The sequence below is a fragment of the Grammomys surdaster genome, unplaced genomic scaffold, assembly GCF_004785775.1.
Source record: "Grammomys surdaster isolate TR1022 unplaced genomic scaffold, NIH_TR_1.0 372, whole genome shotgun sequence".
Taxonomy (NCBI): domain Eukaryota; kingdom Metazoa; phylum Chordata; class Mammalia; order Rodentia; family Muridae; genus Grammomys; species Grammomys surdaster.
The window spans coordinates 1-12,048 of record NW_021604791.1 but is presented as its reverse complement, the minus strand read 5'-3'; the positions used below and the strand labels follow the sequence as shown (position 1 = coordinate 12,048).

Genomic DNA, 12,048 nt, shown 5'->3' with positions numbered 1-12,048 from the left:
TCCCGACTTCATCATTAACAACCTTTCATTTATTATTTGGAAGTTTGTACCTTCAAAGAGCATCTGTCTATTCTATAGTTTATTTCCTAAGGCATACTAGCTATTCTTTCTTGATTTATATTGGTTTAATGAATATTGTTTTTCTATGGATTCCTGCTGTCCTGGAGTTCACTATGTAGTCCAGACTGACATCTAACTCACAGAAATCCTCCTGCTTCTGCCTCCAGAAAGCTAAGAGTAAAGACATGTGCCGCAGTGTACTCTGACCCTCCAACGTGTACTGGATATTCTTATTGCCAAAACACACTACTTAAGATATTATTCTACTGAATTATCTTCCTACTGTAGTCATCAATAAATGATAAACTATTGAAAATATTCTGCACATTTTCCTAAAATTCACATTCATCTTACTAAACATAATCTAAAATCTCCAAGACAGTTCTCCATGTTTTCATACATTTGACTTTATTGGTTCCTTTTTAAGTATATTCTTCAGGACAGTGTCCAAATATTGATTGCCTTTCTAAGTTTTACTTTGTGTATTCCCCCCTGAACCCCCAACTGCAGGCAGCTCTCCCCTCTCATGGTGTGATTCTCACACTCTCGTGCAATACCCTCATTTTAGTATGATTTTTCTTCACTACTTTTACTATTTGTCAGGTACTTATATGACAGGAGTTAGTATTCATTTACAAATTTCATCAGTGGACTAGTATCTGATTAGGAGTTGGCATTCAACATATTTTTACATTGATGAATGAAGAAATGAATGACTGAATGATGTTTTGATTGTGTCTACACAATGACAGGTATTTGGAAGATGACTATGCTGATGAATAACGAGTGGATGTGATACATGATTAGCCATATAACATTAAACAGCCGGAAAATATGAAAATATTTAAATTATTTTCAGTGAAACTCAAAAGAAGTGATTTTACTATTCATCAGATCCCACCACAAAACTGAATTCATTAAAAATTTCACTCATTACTGAATTAAAAAAATGCAACCAGAATGACTAATTATTTCATTACAAATTTGGTTGACGATTATTGTGAGCTATAGGTACAATGTTAAATGAGTCTTTATCAAAATTGCTCTTTGGTTTTGTATATGGGGTTATTCAAAACATATTCATATATTTTAATATAAAAACTACATAGTTTGTTTTGTACTAAACAGGCATAACTCAATGACAAACATAGTACATCTAATGTCATGTTTTAAAAAGTACAACTACCAGTATTACGTTAAGGTACTAAAAATTAAATTGTATACTACTTCTAATGCATTTTTTGGAAAGCAAAAATAATGTGAGATATATATTTAAAAAATAAGACTACAACGTATTTCTTAATCTTATTACTAGCACTGGCTTGATGCATTTCTTCCTGTAAAGTTCTTAAGACTTGAAACACCTCATCACAGAGTGAGGTAGATAGAAAAATGTAGGAAAAAATACACAAAATTGCACAGAAATGAAATTTTGTCCATTCCAGATAATACGTGCTATTTCACTATGTCGTTCCTAGTTTGGTTGTGTTACACATGTCTTTTTATCTCTAATGTGACTCTGGAGAGCAGTCATTGCTCTTTCTTATCAACAATGCTCTAAACACAATCACATAAATTTGTCTTGAAACTTTTGCTACCTTAGTAATACTGGCAGAGACTTTGTTGTAGGAATTCTAAGGAAATCTAAAAGGTTTATGTATCCTTACAGTTTACCTCTGCAAACAAGGATTCATTTCCATTCTCAAGACTCCCACTTGAAAAGTAAATACATTAATAATAGGTTTTTCAAAACTACATCTTCAATAACCTTTACTGTTAAATAAACCTCATAGATATTTAAATAAAATGCAAATGCTTCATATGAAAGAGAACATAAAACTTCAGAACTCATGTGAAAAAACATCTGGGAATACTTTGGTGAGGATTGGTTTACATTTTATTTTCTAGAGGTGAGAGTCTGGGGGGTAATAGAAAGGGGTTGTTTTAGACTCTGAGTGTCTCTGGAGCTCAGTAACATATACACTGCATGTCACATTAACACATAAAATTAATTTCTGGAACCCCTAAAGCATCATTAAAACAAACTTCAACAAGACACAGCTGGTGAAAGTGCAACTGGCAGAGGCAAGCACTCCAGTAGTGGTTCAGCCTCATTAACAAGGCTTTGCATAGAAGCATGCACAGTCAATATCATCTTCTCTACCTGCTCCAAATGGACAAATTTAACCAGTCAAACAGTCAATGGATATTTCACTCTGCACATAAACTGTTCCATGTTCTCAGAATATTATTTTTCTTGAACAGAGAAGATGTTTTATGTTCCTTCATGTAATATGTCATTTTTGATGAGCTTTAAAATGATTTTTCTAGAAATGTATGGAGTGTTTGTTTTGACAGAAGCCCTCTGATGATGTATTCCCTTGTTTCTCAAGAACACTTTTATTTCTGTAATGAGACAGGCTATGAAATGATGTATGAGCCTAATTTATATTCATTAATTAGCACTAATTAAAACTTCCAGAGAGGTGCTTGACATATAAATATAGTTATGACCATACGTAAATTTAGAAAATTATTAACTTTTTTCCTTACCCATCCTAAGAAACAAGGTGATATATCTTAGGGAATAGGAATACTGATCTTGAAAATCTGGTTCTAGTGATTAGATTAGTATTTGGACTTTGGAAAATCCAGAAACCCTGAAGAGATAAACACTCATCTATGTAGAGCTGGAGGTGTCAACAAATAACTTATTTCTGGGTATAAATTTACATTTGACAAATTTTGGATGTAAATGTAAGACACTCCAGAATACTGAGCAATACAAAAAATATCAGTGATTTGTTAATAGCACTCTTCTGGCTAATGATGAAATGGTTGATGATGAAGAAGCCAAGGTTAAACATAAATCCCGACTCTAACAACACCCTTTTATAAAATCAGAGTATCGTATTATCTTAATCTATAGTAATACATTACTTCTTTCAAATTAAGTAACATGGCATGGAGTACAGTTGTGGGAGGAAGTGAATAGTTTTGAATTCAGGTACTTTTAAAAGATTGACGCTATGTATAAGATTGACGAATGGAAAGAAACACCTCTTTATCATTATTCTGTTTTGTAGGGTAATAATAATGTGCCTTTGTTGATCTTTATGGAGAAACTTTTGTAAACCCAGAAATGTGCAGTGGCACTAGAATTTGTGTCTTCCTCATGGAAACGTGCACAATGCAGTCTTTTAAAATAAGGGGTCACTATGTAACAGATTGCTGGCCTGAAATTTGCTATGATAACCAAGCTGGCTTCAAGTTCACAAAAGTCCACAGACATCTGCCTCCAGGGTGCTAGTCTTAAAGGCCTGGACCACCACTCTGAGTCAAAGTATTTTCTTTAAACCATTTTTTTGTACCTTAGCATTCACTTTTTCCTGAAATAATGACCTTAACCTTTAGTTAATGTTCAATTTAGAGAACTCTACATCTAGAATACTAAGAAGAGTTAGTCACAGCTTTAGAGTAAAGTTTTTGACTTTTGTGTTTCAGAATTCTCTCCAATTAAGTCAGGAGTTTGGGGTCATGCTTTTAGTCTCAGCGCAGGGTAGGGTGAAGTAGGCAGAGCTCAGTGAGTCAAGGTCACTTGAATTACATAATTTATTTCATCTCAATGTGCATTACAGAGGGAGTTCATTCCAATGGGTTGAGTTGGGGTGAAGAATTTTATCCATTTGAAGGAAGTCTTACTTAAGAGCTCAATTAACTCAACATTGTAACATAAGAATGCATATGAACATTAGGTTTTATTCACAAAACACTGCATACGTAAATTTTGTCTTATGGGATGACATTTTTCAGTAAGTGTACAGTCATGCGATGAATGAGTACATTCAAATGGGAATTTATTGGATATTTAGGTCTTCTTATTAGCAGAAGATAATGATTTTCATCCGTATATTTGTCACATATATACAAGAATGCAGAGATCCCAATAAGTTTGTGGAGTGGGACATACAAACTAAAATAAATAAATAAATAAATAAATAAATAAATAAAATCACCTCATTGAAACTTCTTAATTGTATTTCTCAGAAGAAATATTTCTACATGGAAAAAATAATCTCCTTCAATGTGAGGATGGCATGATGAATATTGTATTAAAAAAAAACCTTTATAAAACACCATAGTATATGAGATTTGTAAGTGTTCTGTTAACTTTTCCTTGAAATCCCTTTATGATCGCTAATAATAAAAAAACTGAACACTTTCAAGGTTTAACCAATCCAAGGATGAATTATAGCTTATTGTCACTGCTGAATTAAAGTTTAATTCATTTAGAATTTTAATATAACAATACATTTTATAAAGTATGATAGAGTACTATTAGTTTCAAATTTCCTGCATGATTTATACAACTATTCCAAGAAACATGTAGTTAATATGAGAAAGTGTAGTTATGTGGAAAAGTTAATAATATGATGCATCAAGGAATTCAAATTCTATTCAGTTTTAAATTATTCTTTTTCTTTTATCTTAATATATATTTTGTTTTTTATTGTATGTATGCAGGTGCATCTTTTGGATGTACATACACATGAGCACAGATTCCGGGAGACATTAGAGGAGGCATCACAGGAGTTAGAGGCATGGTGTGCCAATGTGTGTGTTAGGGATCAAACCCACTCCCTATGAAAGAATGAGATATACTCTTAATCACTGAGCCATGTCACAGTTCCCTTGTTTTTATTTTACCCTTTCTGTTAATATTTGTATTATGAGATTATGTACAACTCATCTTTTATGCCACTAATTAAAACAGTTGTAAATACAAAAGTTGATTTGTATTGGCGATTTTTATGCACAGAATTGGTAATCAGAAAACAAAATAAGAAATAAAAAACAAAGGAGAAAACAGTATCTCTAAGTTCAAAATGCAAAAAGCCTTTTTTTTTTCTTTTGGCACTCAGATCATATGAAGACGAATGTGGAAATATGAATAAGGTGAAAACTATTGAGTAAAGGCAAGAATCACACATGGTTTGAATTTAAGATACCTAATCAAATGACTACTTAGGAACAATTATAATTCACATGTGTTGATAAATATTCCATACATATTCAGCAATAAATTGTAATGTCTTATGAATAATAAGTATAAATATACTATATTAAAATTCAATATTGTTTTTGAAAAATAGAATAATTTATTTTGAGAAGTGAGGCAATGATTATACCCAAGCCTATAATGATAAAATAAAAAAGACAAAGCTAGTATTTAAAAAATATTCTGAGGATTATGTGGGCAGGCTCCTGTTGGGAATGGTTTAAATTCAGGTATCTAAGTTACCTTCTTATATAGCAAAGAAATAGCTTATGTCAAACAGTAGATTTTAGTCAAAGAAGGAAAGCGTTTGGAATATTAATGCTGTATGTATAGATGTTACGACTAAGAAAATCAGCTGTAATGATAAAAATAATTTGAGATCAAGAATTGAAATAAGATGAATTTGCAAATTTCATCTTGGAAATAATGAAAATAATGCTTTGTGTTTTCCTGCTAAAATATATAACAGAGCAAAAAAAAAATCAAAAGCTTAGAAGTCTCTGAGAAATTGAAAGTATCTGTACTTCATAACTAAGAATTTGTGTCAGCTTTGTTCATATCATTATTTACACAAGTATGTTTCCTAAATTTAGCTCCAAGAAGCTCCCTGTATTCCTCCAATCTACTTAAAGGTATTTCTAAGGACTGGTGTGTCTGCAAGGGGAAGTTACAAGGTATGTGTATCACATAATATTAAGATCAAAATCACTACATATATACTCACAATAAGTTTTCAAAATGAAAAAATGATATACCAAGATCTACCATGTCTATAAATCTCTATAAGTGAGGATGACAAAATTCGTCGAGAACTATTCATATGGCAACTGAAAAATCTCATATTGCTACATATGCAAATTCAGGTGACATTTTAAGAAATGCAAGTCTCCCATAAATATGAGTATTAATTAACACTTTGTTGTGAACCTGAGCCCCATCATTTTTATCTAAATGTTTTTTCCTCAAGAGCAAAACAAACATATATGCCAAAAAAATCAAGTAGATTTTTCTCCTACTCGGACCACTGCTTGGTGAAATAAGTTAAGAAATGTCTTTATCATTGGTTTTTCACTATGAAGAACACGACTCTCACTTTCTTCGAACAAAACAGAAAAAAAAGATTGAAAAAATTATGCGCATATGTGTATGCATGTTGATGTGTGAATGCTTACGTGACTATATGAATGCGTGTGAGAGCACAAGTACATGTGTATATGTCTGTGTGTGTATGTTTGTGTATATGTGTGCATATGTGAATATGTTCTCATGATGGAGATCAAAAAGTGATAACCTCAATGAAGGTCCTCACCTTCTGTCTTGATTGAGAAAGCTTTCCATGTTTGCTGGTCCATAGAACAATACTGGTCCAGAAGCTTCTGGACACTTTGGTAGTCATCTGCTATATGCCTAGGATCTCTGCGATTACACATAGACACTGGACTAATACACTCAGTGTGTCTGCGAACCTGAACTCTCATCTGCATGCCAAACTGCCAAACAGCAAGTGTTTTATATCCACTAATATATCTCCCATATCCATTTTATTGTGGAGTATTTCACTGTAGTTAACTTTGTTTCTGAACCATAGACTATTAAGTGTTTAATTATATATGAGATTTACTCGAAAGTTAACAAAAAAATCATCTTGGTTTTCTTGCCATACAAATTCTGTTTATTTTGCTTATGACAATTTCTGTAACTAGCTATATGTGTAAAAGGGAAAACATAATTTGGAGACCTTTTTGGTGTCTTTGGTTGGTGGGTTTGTTTTTCTATTTGTTTTCCACAGCATAACAGAAAAATAAACAAAATTATTTTATTTATAACTCATCCCCTGTGTGATTTCAAGTGTATGTTGTTTGCCACTGAATCCTGATGCTAAGAAGAATGTGTTCCTCCAACATTTCCCAGTGTTCAGGAAATCTGAACTTAGTGTAACTTCAAACCTTTTTCCAAATGAACAATTTTCAAGAGACTAAGAAAAAGCCATATGAACTGCAATAATCTGTGCTTGTTTTTCTTGCTGTCTCACATCTCTGATCTCAATTCTATTACCTCTTGTGCGTTCAGTTCTGTGAATCCCATTCCACACACAAATTTCACTCACCAGAAAAAAAGGTAGACTCAAAAAATGTAATAATTTAAAATACCTCTCTTGACTCAGTGGCTAATGCACTTGCTGATTCTCCAAGCAAAGTGAATTCATTTCCCAGAATCCATCAAGTCATACACAAACATCGATAACTCTAGCACAAATGAATCCAATGTCTTCTTCAAGCCTCTGTGGACACCTACACGCACATTCACTAACCATTATTGACAATTTTTACTACAAATGAAAATAATACACGAATTCGGGGACTGAGACTCTAGTCATCTAATCAAGAGAAAACTGTCTATATTATTTTAAAATCTATCTCACTATGATTTAGCAGTCCCTCAAAATGTAAAAATAGATTCCCTTATACAACCCATCTTAAAATATTAAATTTGTAAGCCAACTATCTATTTAAATTTTCTTTTATTTGCAAATAATTAAGGTTATCCGGCTAGGATGTTGATTATAAACATTATTATTATTATTATCATTATAGTGGTATCAAAATAGGAATATCACTTCAAATATCAAAAATAATGCAGTCTCATTTATTATCACGTTGCGTTTCCCTCATCAATTCACATGCATCCATGATAATTACGATGAGAGAAGACTGTGATCACATTATGGACACCCCATGGTTCTCAGAGACAAAATTTGTGATTTTACTCGGACAGAAGTAGCATTGTACTTCCATGTGTGATATGGATATATTGAATGGAACAACAAAAACAGTGATATGTTAAATATGACAGATGCGGTACTCCTTAGAATCTCTACTTCAAATCAGAACCACTGGAGAGCCTGGTAGAAGAAGCACAGGTCATGGCCGATAAGCTCCGCTGTACTCATAGTACCTCATTTGAGATAATCCATTGTCAAATTACTTAGAAGTCACTTTTGAGAATGAGGTCTATCTACATTTGTCAAAGTTAAGGTATCTGTTTCACAGAGTGGTAAGATGTACAAAGATGGAGAAACTACAGAAATTCTGCAAGTAGTGCACAAAGGTGGACATCACATAGGGGTAAAGTGGGAAGGAACACTAACCATATTAGGCTTGGATGGGCAACAGCGCACAGGGAAGAAGCCCTCCCACAGCCACAATCGCAGCAACTGTAAAGCAAACAAGAGAGCCCAAAATAAGGAAGCGATCCCACTCCCTCCTTGCAGCATAAAGACACTGTGGGTTTTAATCAGAGCTCTGTTTACCACTCAAAGCGTACATTCCTGCAGGTATACAATCAAATTTTTCCCAAAGTGCCATGTAACTTAAGAAATCTTTCAGAATGAGAAATACAGAACTGTTTCTAAGTAGCTATTTATTTTTTTACTTTACTTAGAATGATTATTCAGAAGGAAACATGATGAGCCAATATTTCTGAATTAATTATATGCAATCAATATAAATATGCAAATACACATTCACAAAATTAAGTATTTGCTTCCTTATGAATTCTCTCAGTTATATTTTGAATACAGTAGTAATTATCGGATGACGGATTTTGCCCGTAGTCTCATGTTTAGAGTGAGAGGGTCTTACCCTTTCGACCCACTGATGTTTATTCCAGTGAAACTACTTATCATAGTCTATAGAAACTATAATTCTGGGTGAATCTAAAATAACTTATGAAAACTATCGATTTTAATTTCCATTTTGAATGTTGAAAATGCACTACTACCAAATGTATCATTTCAGATTATAGATATATAAAAATAAATTATATATAATGTGTACTTTTGGGGGGAATGTTGCAAAACTTAAAATGGCCTTTACTTTCGAAATACTGATAGAAAAAGCCTGAGAACATAAAGTAAATTATCTAATAAAATGCAATTTTATTGGTAGAAATCATGCACACTGATGGCACAATGTAGCAAAGAAGTGATTTAGTGCTTCGGTGCCTCTCTCCCATTTATTTTTTGAACAGCATTTGTAGTAATTTCAGCAGAACTGTAATGGGACCGAGTAATGATATCATACACCAGCAGGTCCAGGCTTATGATTAAAATCTTCCTATTTTGGACTTTATTTGAAACATTTCCATCTCATTTTATATGAAAATTCAAAAAGGAAAATCCACACAAACTCTAATATATTTCCAAATGCTTATGAGAACAGAAATGCATTTCCAAAAATAATACCAATGGATTCTTTTACACAAGGCTATACAGGTCCATATGTTTTATTTCATTCCTTCCTTCCCCCTTCTCTTTCAAAGTACCATATAATATATTAATTCTGAGTTTTGATAAGTGTCTGAGTATTTGGTTATTGCTTGATATAAGGAAATTGATACTATAATATTTCTTTTAAATGTAAATATTTGTGATTGTATATTTTAAGATTAACTCAAATTATATATGTAGGTACACATATGTAAAAATTAGCATACTTCACTCTTCAGTCAGATTTTAATGTATTTGTGTTTGTGGAAAGATCTGTTAGCTTCATCCCACCTCTATGAGTAGGATACTAAGGTCCTGGGTGTCTAAGTTTTTCCAAAGCAAATTCTAGTTCAAGACAAGACCAAAATTCAGATTATGCCAGTAGATCTGCCATTTCTGCTCTTGGCTAGCCTGCCACATAGTTTTCCAGAACTTCCAATGACTAAAATGACATGCATGTAAGTTTGCTACTGCTCCTGCCTCATGTCAGCACTCCAGTGGTGGGTAGAAAAGCACTGACCCGTGGCCCCCACCAGTCATCACTCCAGTCTCTTTGTCCTGTACTGGTCTACTGAGAAAGGACCTTTCACTTGCTTGTGTGTCTCTTTTATGATACTGCTAATACAGAGTAGAGTTTGATGATGACTTACATACTGCAAAGTGAAAACAAGGGCTGTTTGGACCTGTAATTTATTTATTTGTTTGTTTGTTAGCTTACATTTTTATTTATGTATTATTTTATAGTGTTATTTTCTTAAGATGGAGATAATTGTTTTCATTGCTTTTACTTCTAAATAGAAATACAGTGAATAACAATCTTCACTGATATTCACTATTAACCATGTGATCACCATATTACTTATGCCTACTAATATAGAACACATGAATATATGTTCATTGTACATACGCAATACAATTCAATAAGTAAAACCAGCAATTATTGAGGTAATGCTATCCAGTTGGTGTTAGTGGATAAATGGTAATTTCATTTCCCATTAATGTACAAATTTCTCAATGAAGAGTTTAAGAGACATATAGAATTTTGCTTTAAAATGCTATGACAGTCAAATATAATTGGACATTATCAATAGTAAGAATTCAAACAACTACAAAAACTTTATGACTCTATCAATAGTAAGAATGCTTTATTCAGAACTCTTAGCTGTAAAAAGTATGATTTTTATGTTCATGGATTAGACTGAATGCCTCTATTTTCTCCCCTCCCTCTCCCATGTAATTCACTATAATAATAACTTTTTTAAAAAATCTCTACAAACGGTATTCTTGAAATTTACTATTCTTTATATCTGTTGTTACAATTTTGCTTTACTATTGATATGTTTAATAAAACAATTAAAAACAATTAAATATGTATTCAGCCATTTCTTGGAACATTGCTTTAGATATTACTGACTCCATTCAGACTTATTTCAGGATAGCTGAATAGATAAACAGGTAACTATGTTAACCTATTGGTATGTGAGTTGACAGCTATGAAACAGTGATAATAATATGCCCTATTTCACAGGACTGATATGAGGCCCCCAACACATAGACATCATAGGAGGGCCGGGTCTGGGTTCAGTCAGAGAAGATGCACCTAACCCTCAAGAGACTGGAGGCCCCAGAGAGTTTAGAGGTCTGGTGGGGTGGGGGTGGGGGTGGAGACATCCTCATGGAAACAGGGGTGGGTTAGGGAATAGATATGAGATGTGGAACAGTTGGAGGGTGGATGCTGAGGGTAATAAAATATGAAATGTAGCAAAAAAGAAAAAAGAATAATTAAAAGGAAAGAAAGAAAAATAAAGTGAAAGTACATACATATGACTTCACTCTACATGGAACTCTTTGGGGCAAAGTAGATATAATTATTTCCAGCAATATCATAATTAATATAAAAATATACACTTATATCAAAGAATAACTGATTTTTGTCATAATTTATGTCCTATTGTCATATTAAGTAATCCTCATTATAGCATAATTACTATTTAACTACATGCAGATAGTTGGTCTAATTTTTAGGGGCAGCATAAGTTTTAAAATTTCCACAAACTGCATTTTCTAAAGACTTAGTAATTAAAGTCCTCTTGCATTCATATGTTATTTTAAAAATCAGGGAATTTGTTTTTGTGTCTTTGTGAAGCAGATAATAACTAAAACAATTCCACAAACAAGTCACTCAACATAAATTCAAAGGTATTTATTTGCCACAGGGACACCATACCAGCAGGTAACATTAAAATGTATGTTTTCCTTAATCAATGAATAGTTCAGAAGAGACAAGTTGAAAATTCCTTCAAACCTAGAAGAAAATTAAAAAAAACAAATTCCAAATGTGCTAGAAATAGCAGCCGATAAGCACTCTTGGAGCTTTGGTTTAGCCCAGGCGTATCTGCATTCCTAGATTCTCTTAGCACCTCGAACTCTGCAAGTAATGCTCGGCTCTTTAAGAAGAGGATGACGACTATAGGTCTAAAATCACTCAGTCCGTTCAGGCTTATAACTAAAAACATATTTTCTTTTTAATAAGATGCCTATTTTTCTGTTTGTCTTCTGAGATTAAAATTTGATAACGGAATTTTCCATGTGTGTGTTTTTGTGTGTGTGTGTGTGTGTGTGTGTGTGTATGTGTGTGTGTGTGTGTGTGTGTGTGTGTGTG

At 32.9% G+C, this 12,048-nt stretch overlaps 1 protein-coding gene across 1 annotated transcript in view; it reads right to left on the bottom strand.

The window, feature by feature from the left end:
• The window catches only part of LOC114632256 (ephrin type-A receptor 5), a 47,263-nt gene extending 38,933 nt beyond the window's left edge, over positions 1-8,330 (bottom strand). The window contains exon 1 of the mRNA XM_028780791.1: positions 8,268-8,330. The gene's annotated coding sequence lies outside the window, so the exon portion shown is untranslated. The remainder of the gene's footprint in view (positions 1-8,267) is intronic.
• Between the last annotated feature and the right edge of the window lie 3,718 nt (positions 8,331-12,048).